Raw genomic sequence first — 12932 nt, 5'->3', positions numbered from 1 at the left:
TTACGCCGCAACTGCTGCCGTAGTGTACCGGTTATCCCTTTCGCTTCGCACGCGAAATGGCTGCGGTTCGAGCTCCGTCAGATATACGATATTTGCCATGATTTCGTTGTATGCAGTGACCGATCCTGTTAGCTTTAACAAAAGTTGCGTCAAATTTCTGCTTTCATAAGCAATTAACAATTTAATCGTGATTCCTAAAATACAATGTGTAAAATGAGATATGGTTAACAGTTGATTACTTACAAAGGGCAAAATGCGTTATTGAAGTGTGTTTCGCCTTTGTTGCATTCTGTAAATTATGGTAATCGGTTATTTAATGGTGATTGCAAAAGATTCAACTGCAAGTTGAATAGTGGCCGGCGACACGAGCGCTCCTTTGGGATTTGAACCGTGGGCTTCTCGGAAATTTAAACAAACACCGAAGCGAAAATCGGATGCCGAGAACGCCGGTTCAAACCTAGCCAGGTGAAGAGCTAACCATTGTAAAACCATTTTGTGTGTGTGGCTATTCTTGATGACCAGAGCACTGGAGACCGAGACAGTGAGATTGCCTTTTCGACCTGTCTTCTGAAGCGCCGCCCGGTCCCACTCCTACAGTTAATGAGCTGTTAGGATGTTAATGTATCCGGGCTGCAGGAGGCCGCTCCAGGCGCAGCAGAGGAGTCCCGGCATTAGTTCTCCGTGGAGCAGTATTTTTCGCTTCTCTCTTCCTCTTCTCTGTATCGCTGTGCAGTTTCCTGAATCATAACAGGGTGGGGACATTTTTAGTGAGGCGCATTCTTTGTTTCTTATTGAATAGACACACAGACAGACCGATTGAAACTGCACTTTGAATCCTGTCGCTGACCTTGTGTTTTCCTATTAATCTGTGTTGTTCTGCTTTCCACATTCTCAATGAGAAAGTCCCCAGCCTCAATTCTTAAATAAAATAAGGCCCAGCTCGTCCAATAGCGACGCGCGAGTGGGAGATTCCCTAAATCAGCGCAAGCTTTCCCCAAATCCTCCTTACAGGACCGCAACCAAAACTGTGCCCTAAATGGGAAATATCATTGAGAATTACTTCACTCACTGTAACGCTGCCATTTGAATGGCATAATTCGCCTGTCAATGCGTATTTTATTTATACTGAACCAAGCATGCAAATTATTCAAGATTTCATATTCACTAAACTTGAATGGGTAAAGGGCATTAAATTGCCTCTACCCACTTTCGAACCGTTGAGTTTTCGTGCGTTAGCGGAATGCGATAACCATTACACACCGGAAACCCTCCAGCACTCGGGTGCATTGCATTGCAGTGACTCCATAGGAACAGGAGGATGCCATTCAGCCCCTCGAGCCTTTTGCACCATTCAATCAGATCCGAGCTGATCTGTATCTTCACTCCATCTATCCGCTTTTGTTCCGTAATCTTGAATACCCTTACCCAACAAAAATCTATCGCCAGTATCGGCAATCTTCAGCCTGAAGCCATCTCCTCTCCCGGATCCAGACAGAAACGATTTCATACTGACTGCCACCCTGCAGATTAATGGATTACATCTCTGAACTTCAGCGATTCGGAGATTCCAATGTTTAAAAGTGAACAAAAGATGAAATGGCTCTCACTGTGGATCAGTTTTCTATCACTCGAAGTTATCTATTCAGTGAAGTGAAATAAAGGGCAATTAAAGAACAAGGGAGAAGCCGCTGTGCCCCTTTTGACAGGAGGATAAATTCACCTCTGGTTGTTCGCCAAACCTCGAACGTGACAACCGCTTCTCTGCGGACACCCCCGGCTCTATAGTAGCAGCAGAGGGGACCTGACTCAGCGACCTCCCTCTGTGCTGATCGGCAATGTGTTGCCTCACTTTAAACAACTACTGTCCCACACTGAAAGCTCTCAGTCCCTCTTCTCCGCAGCCCTTTTCAAATAATGTCACTGATTCCCCCCGCACACCCCTAACGTGTTCTCTTCCACACCCACACATTGGGGCCGCTCAGCCTCCCCCTGCCTCAACGCGATCAGCGATGTCACCCAGTTTGTAATATTAAACCCGGAACAAGTGCCCCAGAAAGAGAGTCTGTAACCTAAATCTGTAACAGAAAGTACTGGGCTTATTAACGGTGATTCAAGCAATTATTACTCATCTCACAGACTAGATTTACTTTTATACAGTACTTTATACAGTCTTTTGTCACGCTGAATTCCTTGATTAAGAATCGTAACCGGATGAGTTCCAGTCGACCACCAGGGACCAGCTATGATTCCTGTATATATATATAGATATCAACCTGAATAAGATTAGGGAGCTGTCTAGACCTCATGTCGCAATGGTAGTGCACCTGACTGCAGATCCGGAAGCTGCGTATTCAAATTATGTCGGGGTCACGGTTCCTTTGCAGCTCATATGTGTTTGGATAATTAACATATTAATTGTTATCTCACAACAATGAGAACTTGTATCAGATGTGTTTTTTATATTGGCTCAAGTGATGTAGGTCTCGCTGGCAAGGCCAACATTTATTGCCCATCCCTGGGGTGGTGGTGAGCCACTGTAGTCGCCTTTCACCACTTACAGATCTGCATCATAGAATCAGAGAATGGATACAGCATAGAAAGAGGCCATTCGGCCCGTCCAGCCCGTGCCAGCTCTCTGCAAGAGCCCTTCAGCCAGTCCCACTTCCCCGCCATCTCCCCATAGCCCTGCACATTTTATTCCTCCAGCTGCTTATCCAATATTTACATGTATCGGTATTATTTATTAATTGATTTGGGTGAATCTGTCTCATTCAAAAATATGTTCTGGCTATTTATTTCTGTCTTACTTTTAAATTACACGCAAATGACCTTATTCGGAACACCGATACACACAAATACATTGATCAATAACACACAGATACATTCACATTTATTCATCACCAGCGCAATGATACACCCAAAATCCATTTTGAAGAATCACAGTTTCAAACACAGGTATTTATATATTAATATCCTGAAGTATGTTATAAAAGTAAAGAAAATAAATATACAACTGACTCAAGTATTTTTACATGTATGTGTAACCTTTAGGTCGATGACCTTTCGTCATTAATTCTCTATATACATATATAGAACTGGGAGATGCCAGTGCACCGTGTGAGACTGTGGCTATTGTACAGCCGGTCTGAGGGAAGTAGAAGAGGCTGGAGCACTCTAATAAGCTTTCGAATGAAGATGGATGCACCCCAATAAATGACAAACTTTTTCAGATACATTGTAAATAGATCTGTAAGCTGCAGAGTCATGAAATGCTTTTACATGTAAACACGCAAAATTAATTTGTATCTAATACAGATTGACTCATTCTAATTACAGTTATTGCGTCACTTTACTTCAGTGATCCCTAATAGTCTCATGATCAGAATTCGACACACTTACTGCCCGGGTTCAATGCCCGTTCAGGGAAATCATATATATAACAGTTTTTTATTAAATTAAACTAATTTTGCTTCAACTCTAACGCGCAGCTAACCTGGAAAATTGTTTTAATTATTATTAATTAAACGATAATCTTAGTTCATAGAATGACATAAATGCTAATGATACTTCACTAACATATATTGAGCTTTCAATGTGATGAACTGTTATGCAGATCTCATTTTACACCATGGCCCGGATTTTACGGTGCTTCCTACAGCGAATGCACAGCATAGGCTATTGTACGCCTTCAGAATGACTACACAAGTGCCAGGTATCCGCACAGCCAGAAATTGCGGTCTGTCAAGTTTCGCTTGGACACATCCACCGCATCCGCTGCAACATCACTTTTACTGTCACAGAATTGGGCTAACTACTGCCCAGCGAATGCCCACGAAACCCTTACACCTGGTAATATCAGGCGAAAGGCCTTCTTTTACCATTGTAAGGGTTAAAATCAATATTAAAATATATTTTAAAAGTGATATAAACATACACTTACATTTAAAATTCGTTTAGGTAAATTTTGTTAAGTTTTAAAATGTTACATTTATATTTCAAAACATTAAATTTGAATTTTAAATCATAGATTCATAGAATCATAGATTGATATGGCACAGAAGGAGGCCATGCAGCCCATTGAGTCTGCACTGGCACTTTGAAAGAGCTCTTCAAATAGTCCCACTCCCCTGCTTTTCCTCATAGTCCTGCAAATTTCTCCTTTACAATTATTTATTCAATTCTCTTTGAAAGTTACTATTGCGTCTGCTCCACCGCCCTTTCAGGCAGTGCATTCCCGATCACAACAACTGGCTGCGGTAAAAAAAAAACTCCTCATCTCCCCTCTGGTACCTTTGCCGGTTAGGTTCAATCGGTGTCCTCCAGTTACCGACCCTCCTGATACTGGAAACAGATTCTCCTTATTTACTCTTATCAAAACATCTTGTAAATTGAAAAACCTCCATTAAATTTCCTCTTAACCTTCTGCAGATAACAATTCCAGCTTCTCAGTCTCTCAAAATAACTGAAACAGCGATTTACTTGTACTTCTTGCAATTTAATATACTGTATTCGCTGCTCACGATACGGTCTCCTCTACATTGGGGAGACCAAACGCAGATTGGGCGACTGCTTTGCGGAACACCTCCGCTCAGTACGTACGGGTGACCCTGAGCTTCTGGTCGCCTGTCACTTTAATTCACCGCTTCACTCCCACTCTGATCTCTCTGTCCTCGGGCTATTGCATTGTTCCAATGAAGCTCAATGTAAGCTCGAGGAACAGCACCTCATCTTTCGATTGGGCACTTTGCAGCCTGCCGGAATCAACATTGAGTTCAACAATTTCACATAATTATCCCTGCCCCCATTTTTCTTGCAGTATGATTATTGCCATTCCCATTTGCAACATTTTATCTTTCCTGCCTCTTACAAAAGTACAGGATATTTTTTCTATTTCTTCCTCCCCTCCTAACCCCGCCCCCCTGTCTCTGCACCTGCTTAATATCTGTTACATCTCCAACTTTTTCCAGTTCTGATGAAGGGTCCCAGACCTGAAACGTTAACTCTGTTTCTCTCACCACGGATGCTGCCTGGCCTGCTGAGTATTTCCAGTATTTTCTGTTGCTATTTCAGATTTCCAGCATCCGCAGTATTTTGCAATTATATTGAAGTCAACTCATCCCTGGGACCACTCGCTCTTTGTGTGTGTCTCTCTTAGTCTCTATCTGTCTCTCTCTCTTTGTCTCTGCCTCTCTCTTTGTCCCTGTCTCTCTCTCTGTCTGTCTGTCTCTTCTGCCTCTTTCTCACTCTGTTCACAGGTCCATTCTAGTCCTGAGCAAACAGTGCTTTTTTTCAGTTCCTCGTTAGTATAGTGGTGAGTATCCCTGCCTGTCACGTGGGAGACCGGGGTTCAATTCCCCGACGGGGAGGGTTTTTTTTTTAACAACCCCAATTTTTTAACTTCTTCCCAGCTCCTTGAAATGCTCCTTGGAAAAGTTGAACTGGAAAAGTTCAAGTGAAATAATTTTTTAAAGATTTACTGGCATATGAATAACTGTATAAAAACTTCCTGCACCTGTTCCTCGTTGGAATCGTGCTCTCCTTCTATTTCCCTCTCACTGTTGTGTGGGGCAGAGAGGAGTCATAACGGCACAGAATGAGACCATTGAATGCTTAATTAAATTCATTTATTTTGAACATGTGACCAATTATTCTTACTTCGGTGGCGTGAAATGTTATTTATTTGGAGATTTCTATTATGCTTATGGGATTCCGTACAGACAGCATCGTAGGAATCCCCTCGTGTGATTGGTTGGCCTGGCCAACGGATGATGCCGAACCGTGAGCGCCAATGGTATCCATGGGCCTTTATGCAGGCGTACGCCAGCAGGCCCAAGGCCGCAAGAGTGCGAAGCTCCGGAGACACCAGTTAATTGGGATTTGTTTCTCAGTTCGGAGGCGTAAGCCGGCGACAAACACGGTGGCATAGTGGTTAGCACTGTTGCCTCACAGCTCCAGGGACCCGGGTTCGAATCCGGCCTCGGGTGACTGTCTGTGCGGAGTTTGCACATTCTCCCCGTGTTTGCGTGGGTTTTCTCCGGGTGCTCCGGTTTCCTCCCACAGTCCAAAAATGTGCAGGTTAGGTTGATTGGCTATGATAAATTGACCCTTAGTGTTAGGGGGATTAAATACGTGGGGTGGGTGGGATATGTGTTGGTGTAGGGGTTACGGGGATCGGGGGTGGGATATGTGTCGGTGCAGGCTCGATGGGCCGAAATGGCCTCTATCTGCACTGTGAGGTTTCTGTGATTCTGTGAAACCTCCGATCGCAATTTCAAGACCCATCGTATTTTAGGAGGCTGGTTTAAAATGTTCATTACTTACGACATCAGGAATCTGGGACAAATTTTGTTCAATATAACCGGACCGGTTATTGCAGAGAATAAAAATGTTCCACTCGAACCTATCCACCCGGGTTCGATTTGGGAACTGTTGTAGGAGGCGAACATGATAGCCGCTGCACTACGGAAACCACGGCAAAGCGGATCAGCAGCGAACATAAAATCTCATGGTGATCATTTTCAGATTCAATGCAGTCAGCCATTAAATAAAGTGAAATAATTTTACAGTGAAAAGATTTGGAAGTGTTACTCGTATCTGTGCCTTTAATTAAAGTTTGAGGCGTCTGACTCCCGTTCATGTCTCTGAATAAGAAAGAGAGGCTTGACGTTGCCCAGACTGCACTGTGCCTGATGTTTGTGAACTCATTCTTTATATTGAGCGGTTTCTCATTCCTTGATCGGCGTCAGGTTTAGCTCAGCCGTAACTTCGCAGCTTCAATTTTAATTGTATGCTTGACCTCTTTCTCACCGCGGGCGTTGCATGGTGATTATATTGTCACATTCAATCCCCTTCTTCGACAGCGGAACAAATTGGAGCCGTGATTTTAAACCTATGCTGCGTGATTCACAGCGATCACCTTTAAATGTTTCAAAAAACCAGTCCTTTCACCTCCGCCACATGGTTTCGATTCCTGGTCAGGAAAGTGACTTTTATAACAGATTTTAAATCACAACCTGATGAAATTGACTACATTCAGCTGATTTGAAAAAATTAGAATTGTATAAATTACCATTACTTACCCCATAACTTTCATTTGCAGAACGAAAGAATTAATAGCTTTGCTATTTAAAAATATTTTGTTTGTCTATTCTTCCGACCAAAGTGAATAACCTCACATTTCCTACATTATATTCCATCTGCCACCTTATTGACCGCCCACTCACTTAATCTGTCTGTATCCCATTGTAGGCTCTATGTGTCCTCCTCACAGCTTACTTTCCCACCTAGCTTTGGATCATCAGAAAACTTGGATACATTACACCCTGTCCCTTCATCTAAGTCAGTAATATAGACTGTAAATAGCCGAAGCATGCACACTTGATCCTTGCGGCACACCACTAGTTACAGCCTGCCAATCTGAAAATCACCCGATAATTCCTGCTCTCTATTTTCTGTCCGTTAACCAATCCTCTATTCTTGCTAATACATTACCTCCAGTCCCATGAGCCCTTATCTTGTGCAACAAGCTTTAACGTGTTTCCTTATCGAATGCCTTTTGGAAATCCAAATATGCTGCCTCCACTGGTTCCCCTTATAGTTCCAATGAATGTCTGAAGCAGAACATCCCGTTGTGCGAATGGAGCCTGTTGGTCGGACAATGCTACATGTAAGGAAGGAGTGTGGTAAGGAGATAAGGGAAGTGATACTCTGGTAACAAGGTCGGGTAATAAAAATAGAAAGTGCTGGAAACACTCAACAGGTCAGGCAGCAGCTGTGGAGAGAGAAGCAGATTTAACGTTTCCGGTCGAAAACCTTCCATCAGAAGGTGGGCAGTTGTGTTAGGTTGCACTATTAAACGTGCAAATTGTCACGTAGTAAAGATAAGGAGAAGATATCAAATGTTTGGAACAGATACTTTAGAATTCGATAAAGGTTTGATTAACTTGTATATCGAACTCGGAAATATAACGTGTTGGAGTTCCTCGGCTAAAATTCGCAAAGATTTGTTTAAGAGCTGTTGTTAATTATATGTCTAATTATTGTGGGATTAATAAATCTGACATTTAATGCTGCGAACACTTTTGCTGCACTGCGCGTTCTCCAGCTATGCTCGGAGCGCCGTCCCCTTCAATCCATCGCTCACAGGGACTGTTCCATTCAGCATTTCTTTTCTCTGGGCCTTGGTGAAATTTCATAGATGAATGCGACGCCTCTCAACCCCAAGCTCGTCACCGACATGCTAAGCGCTGCACAGCAACCGCACTCTGCTCCCATGAGATGGAAGCCCGGGAGATGTTTCAAGCTCGAGTGCAGTTACAAGCAGAACTCATTCAAAGAAAGTCCACATCATTGAGGCGCCTGAGTCTTTGCACCGAACTCCTTCCCAAAGAGTTGAGATTCATGTGGGGGTGACTTGGGCACATGCATTAACCGAAAGCGTTGTTTTGCAGAATGGAAGAAATGCTCACAGTAAGGGACAGTCGAAAGTTGAGTAATTTAACTTTAATAATTTGTGAAAGTTTATTCATTGACGAAGATTTATACCCTATCAGAATTTACGCACTGTGTATTTTAGGAGTCTGCTTTAAATTATTCGTTGCTTCTGACACAAGAAAGCTGTTAAATTTATTTCACAGAAAAATAAAGTTTCCGCCCGGGCTCGAACCGGGGATCTTTCGCGTGTAAGGTGAACGTGATAACCGCTACACTACGGAAACCTCTGCTTATTTAAGCATCGAAAAAGCACTGTTCCGACAAAAGGGACACTACAGAATCGCTGTTTCTGCAATGATTTCCTTTCACTGGTATTTCTCTGACCGAAATGCACAAGTCAAAAATGTTCCTTTCAAACTCATTAAACTGCCGAATTTCCTTCCCTCTGGTTTAACCCAGGAGTTTAAATTGTTCTGCAAACCATGAACCAGGTTCACCTGAATTCCAAGGTGTGTAAGGAAATCAAGCATCAAAACCCCTTTCATTAACCACAGGGATTCAGGCAATTTTCTGATCGCAAAGCGCTTTCTCACCTTGTCAATATCTCTCGTCTATTTGCCGGTGTTTCCCGATTCTGCCTGTCTCTCTGGCTCTGTTTATTCTGTGTGACCACCTGCAGGTTGATTTTGAGCGAATACCTGTGCTTGTGTCTTGTCACTTTAAATAAATGAGGAATTGTGGCGCTTCCCTCCCTGACACTGGGGAAAGAGTGAGACAGTCTTTGGAGCACGTGTCTGGTTATTGTGAAACGGCAAAGAAAACAATAATTCTGGAATTATGCTGGAAGAACAGTGACCCCGACGTGAATTGAACACGCAGCATTTTGATCTATAGTCAGACGCGCTACTGTTCCGACACGAGCTCCCACAATGCAAAGCGCGCTGTTTTTATATACACACGTTTCACAAACACTGTTTCATTCCTCCTGCCTTCTCCTGATTCCTCGGTATCATGTACAGAAGCGCCTGATGCCCTCATTTGTTTAAGTAACAAGGAGACACAAACACAGGTATTCCTTCAAAATCAACCCGCAGGTGGCCACAGACACAATAAATAGAGCCAGAGAGAAAGACAGAATCGGGAATCTCCGGGAAATAGATAAGAGATATTTACAAGGATTAAAGCGCTTTGCGATCAGAAAATTGCCTGAACCCCTGTGGTTAATGAAAGGGATTTTGCTGCTTGAGTTCCTGATACGCCTTGGGCTTCTGGAGAACTTGTTTCGTAGTTTGCAGAAACACGGCTCAGACATGCTGTTGTGACCGGGCCGGAGCCACCAGGTACCTGACTGCAATCAGCGACAATAAAAATCACTTTCAACCGGCCCGGCTAGCTCAGTCGGTAGAGCTTGCGATTCTTAATCACTGGATCGTGGGTTCGAGCCCCACGTTGGGTGGTAGTTATTTTGTTAAACTTTTATGTTGCTTTCAAAGCGTCATTAATTGAACGATAACCTTGTTTTGCACAATGAAAGAAATGCGACCTGAGAAAATGCTGCAGATGCTGGAAATCTGAATTGAAACAGAAAATGCTGGAGATACTCAGCAGGTCAGGCAGCTTCTGCGAAGAGAGAAACAGAGTTAACGTTTCAGGTCGATAACCTTTCGTCAGAACTGGAAAAAAGAGTTAATGGAACAGATTTTTAAGCATGTGTAGGGGATTCTATGAGATCATGGCTGATCTCCTGCCTCAATTCCATTCACCGGCCCTATCGCCATATCCCTTGATGCCCTTACCGTCAGAAATCTACCGACTTCTGTTTTGAACATACCCAATGACTGTGCCTCCACAGCCCTCTGGGGTAGAGAATTCCAAAGATTCACCTCCCTCTGTGTGAAGAAATTTCTTCTCCTCTCAGTCCTGAATGGCCTAACCTTTATCCTGAGGCTGTGGCCCCTGGTTCTAGACTCCCCAGCCAAGGGAAACATTCTCCCAGCATCCAACCGATCAAACCCTGTAAAAATTTTGCATGCTTAATGAGATCCCCTCTCATTCTTCCGAATTCAAGAGATTGCAGGCCTGGTTTACTCAATCTCTTCTCATACGAGGTCAGTGACAGTCTTGCAAATGGCGACTTTATATTCGGTAGTGGGGTCATGGTCCAGGCGGAGGTAGGATGAGGTGTTGGAGAGTTGGCGTACAGCTTCTGCTAGGTCGAGGTCGGTTCGCCAAACAGCAACAGCACAACCCTTGTCAGCAGGTTTTGTGCTTTGCATGTTAACTGTTAACTGTTACCCATATCTCATTTTACACAATATATGGGCTACTCCAGCTCCTAATTCTTTTGTTCTTAGTTGTTATTTCCTCACACAGGACAGCAGTCTCGCCCCTGGACAAGCAGAAGGAGCAAGTTCCAACAAAATGATTCCGCAAACGTGATAACTGCTACACTGTGGAACCGTCTCCACTTTGAGTACCAGGTCAGATGGAAATGTAAAATTTTTTTGAGGATGTAACTGGTAGAATAGATAAGGGAGAACCAGTGGATGTGGTGTATTTGGACTTTCAGAAGGCTTTCGATAAGGTCCCACATGAGAGATTGGCGTGCAAAGTTAAAGCACATGGGATCGGGGGTAAGGTACTGACTTGGATAGAGAACTGGTTGGCAGACAGGAAGCAAAGAGTATGTCTAAACGGGTCTTTTTCCAAGTGGCAGGCAGTTACTAGTGGGGTAGGGCAGGGATAAGTGCTAGGACCCCAGCTACTCACAATATATATTAATGATCTAGAAGGTTGAACTAGATGTAATAACTCCAAGTTTGCAGACGACACAAAGCTGGGTGGGCATGTGTGCTGTGAGGAGGATGCAGAGAAACTCCAGTATGCTATGGACAGGTTAGGTGATTTAGCAGAAGCATGGCAGATGCAGTATAATGTGGATAAATGTGAGGTTATCAACTTTGGTGGCAAAAACAGGAAGACTGCTTATTATCAGAATGTCAATAGATTGGGAAAAGGGGAACTGCAATGAGACCTGGGTGTCCGTGTGCACCAATCGCTGAAGGTCAGCATGCAGGTGCAGCAGGTGGTTAACAAGGCAAATGTTGGCCTTTATTGTGAGAGGTTTCGAGTACAGGAGCAAGGATGTCTTGCTGCAGTTGTACAAGGCCTTGGTGAGGCCATACCTTGAGTATTGTGTGCAGCTTTGGTCACCTTATCTGAGGAAGGATGTTCTTGCCATGGAGGGAGTGCAGCGAAGATTCACCAGACTGATACATGGGATGGCAGGAATGACGTACGAAGACAGATTGAGATGATTAGGCTTACATTCGCTAGAGTTTAGAAGAACGAGAGGGGATCTCATTGAAACTTACAAAATTCTAACAGGACTAGACACACTAGATGCTGGAAGAATGATCCCGATGGTGCGGGAATCCAGAACCAGCAGTCACAGTCTAAGGATAAGGGGTAAGCCACTTAGGGCTGAGATGAGGAGGAATTTCTTCACCCAGAGAGTGGTGAACCTGTTGAATTCTGTACCACAGAAGGCAGTTGAGGCCAATTCATTAAATATATTCAAGAAGGAGTTGGATATATTTCTTAAGGCTGAAGAGATAAAGGGATATGGGGAGAAAGCAGGGACAGGGTACTGAATGTGGATGATCAGCCATGATCTCATTAAATGGCGTTGCAGGCTCGAGGGGCTTCTCTTTTATGTTTCTATGTGAATGGAGCAGGTGAACTGCTGAATCCCACTTTTAAGGGATGTCCCAAAGTGCTTGATGTTGCTGTGAAATTAAATGAGTTCCGCTTGGTAATTAAATGTAAAGACTGTCACAAGTGGGATTCGAACCCACCACCTCCAAAGCAGACTGCGACCTGAACGGAGCGCCTTAGACCGCTCGGCCATCCTGACTTGTTTTATTAATTTCGGAATCTCATCACTTCCACATGAAGAACGTTTCCGTCCGGGTGCTTGTTCAATGCTGTTGAAGACTCATTTGCCGGGATATCATCTCCCCCGGGGTTTTCCTGAGCTTGTGCTCGGTGTATGGGGAGGTTTGTCCCGGGTCCCTGGAATCTTGCAGCTCCAGGGATGGGCAGTAACAATCTGAGCTCTGGAGCTGGGGAAAAGCGAATAATTAATGGGTTTGTTTTCGGGCCTGAAATGCGGCTTAGATCTGTTGGTATTAACCAAGGCCGCGGCTGCGAGATATTTCAGTTTGTTCACGTTTAATCAGAGGAATATCCGCAGTCAGGAGCTGAAAAGGACCAAGAGCTGAAAAAACACCAGAAGAAAGATAAGAAATATCAGCAATTGTGATCAAATCTTTAATGTGTGTTCTGGTAGTTTAGTGGTTTAATTGTTTTAATCAACATTCATTCACCGAAAGCGTTGTTTCGCAGAATGAAAGAAATGCTCACAGTAAGGGACAGTCGAAAGTTGAGTAATTTAACTTTAATAATTTGTGAAAGTTTATTCATTGACGAAGATTTAT

General features: G+C 43.7%; 2 non-coding genes across 2 annotated transcripts; one reads left to right on the top strand and one right to left on the bottom strand.

The window, feature by feature from the left end:
- Positions 1–8644: 8644 nt before the first annotated feature.
- trnav-uac (transfer RNA valine (anticodon UAC)) lies at positions 8645–8717 on the bottom strand. The gene has a single exon. It is a non-coding gene; the product is annotated as a tRNA-Val (tRNA).
- A 1099-nt stretch (positions 8718–9816) lies between these two features.
- Positions 9817–9889, top strand: trnak-cuu (transfer RNA lysine (anticodon CUU)). Its single transcript has one exon. It is a non-coding gene; the product is annotated as a tRNA-Lys (tRNA).
- The last annotated feature ends 3043 nt before the right edge of the window (positions 9890–12932 follow it).

This window comes from Somniosus microcephalus, unplaced genomic scaffold (genome assembly GCF_052327205.1).
Source record: "Somniosus microcephalus isolate GS21.2 unplaced genomic scaffold, FLI_Smic_1.0 unresolved_chr4, whole genome shotgun sequence".
Classification (NCBI taxonomy): domain Eukaryota; kingdom Metazoa; phylum Chordata; class Chondrichthyes; order Squaliformes; family Somniosidae; genus Somniosus; species Somniosus microcephalus.
This window is presented reverse-complemented; position numbering and strand designations above follow the sequence as displayed.